Source organism: Corvus brachyrhynchos, unplaced genomic scaffold, assembly GCF_000691975.1.
Source record: "Corvus brachyrhynchos isolate BGI_N302 unplaced genomic scaffold, ASM69197v1 scaffold346, whole genome shotgun sequence".
Taxonomy (NCBI): Eukaryota; Metazoa; Chordata; class Aves; order Passeriformes; family Corvidae; genus Corvus; species Corvus brachyrhynchos.
In genome coordinates, this window is record NW_008238644.1 from 3837950 (window position 1) to 3840594 (window position 2645).

The 2645-nt window shown below is 62.2% G+C and overlaps 1 protein-coding gene across 1 annotated transcript in view; it reads right to left on the reverse strand.

The window, feature by feature from the left end:
- Window positions 1-1667, reverse strand: part of BTK (Bruton tyrosine kinase) — a 9987-nt gene extending 8320 nt beyond the window's left edge. Inside the window, exon 1 of the mRNA XM_017737614.1 lies at window positions 1567-1667. The gene's annotated coding sequence lies outside the window, so the exon portion shown is untranslated. The remainder of the gene's footprint in view (window positions 1-1566) is intronic.
- Window positions 1668-2645: the final 978 nt, after the last annotated feature.

Sequence of the window (2645 nt, forward strand, 5' to 3'; positions counted from 1 at the left end):
GGGAGCCAGCTGTGACACCCCGCAGGCGCTCCTCCCCTCCAGCTCTGTGCATGTGAGCCTGTGTGGGCTGTTTCCTCCTACCCCACCGCAGCCACTTCGTGCTGGGGACGTGCTGACTTGGCAGCCTGCAAGGGGTGGCCACGGGAGGCCGGTCCCTAAAAAGCCGTGGGAAGGTCCTGGCCCTGAAAAGTCACAGTGCCGTGCTGCCAAGAACACAGAGTAGCCCTAAAGTCATCCTCGCCCTGTGTGTCCATGGAGCCCGCAGGAGTGCAGTGATGAAGCTCAACCCCCCTTCCTCCCCTGTGAGCAGCACTTGTCAGTGGCCAGGCTTGAAGGGCTGCCTCCAGCCAGCAGCCAGAGAGGTTAAATCCTCCCCCAGCCCTCAGTGAAGCGCTCCTGAGCCTCTCTGGGGAAGGGCAGGGCAGGAAAGGGCTCACATGAGAGCCCTGCGTCCCACTGCTGCCCAGCTTTTAGGGGCTGGAAATCGCCATGGCCCATCTCTTGGAGCAGTCTGTGCATCTCACCTCATCCCTCCATGCTGTGCCCAGGAACTGTGACCCCCAGGTGGGTCCAGCATCCCCCAGAGCCACGTGGCTGGAGCTGTGGGCTGTGACCAACACCTGATTGCAGTCTGGGGAGCTGACAAGAGAGCTGTGTGGGGCCACTGCTGAGCTGTGATCCCCTGGAGCTCGGCTCTGTGTCTCCTGCCTGACCACCTACAGTCCCTGCTTCCCCTTCACCTGCACCTTGTTCCCTTTTTTCCTCCTGCAAGCACAGCTTTGGAAAGCAACCTGGGAGAAGCTGTTTTTCTCCCCTGCTCCCCACAGCCTGTCTCCTCGGGGGGAGGCTCAGAGGTGGGCCAGAGACAGGCATTCAGCTCCCCATTCCCCAGCCGAGTATTCCATCGACTCTCCCCACACGGGATGTGGGCACTGGCTCACTCAGAACAGGGGTCAGGTGGGGAACAAAGATGCCAGGACCTGGTCCCACACACTTTGCCTCTCTCCAGGGCATTCCCCAGCTCGGGGACAGGAGCAGAGGTGTCCTCCCATCTGCTGGCAATGCCCAGATCCTCCCAGCACAGACCCTGCAGTACTGACACTGCCCTGCTCACCCCAGAGAGGCTGGGGACAAGCAGGATTCCCCTCTCCCAGGCTTCCCTCTTCCCTCCTTGTGGCCCTTATGGCTCAGACCTTTCCAGCTTGTTTGGGTGGTCAAAGACCCCCAGCTTATAAAAAATTAATCATCAGAGCCTTTTGGAAAAAGCAGCAGCCTGAGTGGGCTGATTGAGGCCTCAGGAGGAGGGATCCGGGGTCGCTGCAGGTGGCTGGTGTGGCCCCTGACCCCCAGACTGCTGGCAAGGTGGTGGATGAGCCCAGAGTGACCCCGGGACCATGCTGTAGCCCTGTGCCTCATTTTCCCTACTTATCAAGTGTGGCTGCTGGTGCTGCATCCCAAGAGCAGGAGGGCTCCCGCTGCCCTCCCTGGCACAGACACAGGGGCTGAGCAGAGTGGCCCTGGGCTCCAGCCCATCCCAGCTGCAGCGCCGGGTCCCTGGAGCTTTACCTGGAGTCACAGCAGCGGGGTCATGGCCAGCAGTGCCAGGCAGGTGGGACACGTCCTCACTGCGTCCTCTGGATGGAACTGCCAGAGGGGAAAGGACAGTGAATGTCTCGGAGGGCTGTTGTGCCCCATCATGGCACAGCCTCCTTGTCCCCAGCACTGCCACCAGACCCGCTCTGTCCCTGCCCGTCCTTGGCATGGTGGGTGCCCCACGGGGCTCACCCCCACAGCCACCACTGCCGTGCTGTGACAGCAGAGTGACAAGTGGGTGGGTGGAAGCATGTCCTGTGCCCTCCCCCCCCAGCTAGTGCGACTTCCTGCCATGCTCACACCTCGGCCCAGCGTGCTCTGAGACCACCACCAGGCCTGGCACACACTGCTGGCCTCATGTCGCTGGATGCTGTGTCCCACCATGGTCCCGGGGCCATCCCTCCTCCACAGGCAAGCTCTGGCTGCTGCCTAATTCCTGCTAAAGAGCTGAGCCACTGCTAGCTGATGTGGGGCTGGCAGGGACCAGAGGGAAGGGTGACAGGGTGTTTGTCTGAACGACAAACTTCACAGCCCCCATGTTTCAGGTTGAGCCCAGAGGGTGTCAAAAATGATGGGTGGGAGGGACAGAGGAGGAAACCTCCTGCATGGGAGAGACTCGTGAGCAAACCCCAAGCTGCACCCCAACAGTGCACACTGCAAAAAGCACAGGTGTGGAATGGCCAAAGACCCTGTCAGAACCCCAACCCCTGCTCTCAGGCAGCCCTGGGGTCCCTGGCACCCACCCACCACTGTGATTCCCTTCTCCAGCGCAGCCTGCAGCCCCTGGCACCCCCACCCCATCTCCCTGCCTGGCTGCACCCCATAGCCCCATGGCCAGGTGACCGGCGTCAGATGCCACTTGCTCGGAGCTGGTCAGGCTGTGGGACAAAGCAGAGCCCTCCCAGCTTGGCTCACCCACACCATGTGTCCTGTGCCCAGTATGGCTCTCCTGCCCCCAAGGAGCCCAGCAGAGGTGTGAGGCCACCAGCACAGGCCACATGGAGCCTCCCGCCACCCCGGCTGTCCCGCAGCCACATCAGCCCAGGCCCCCA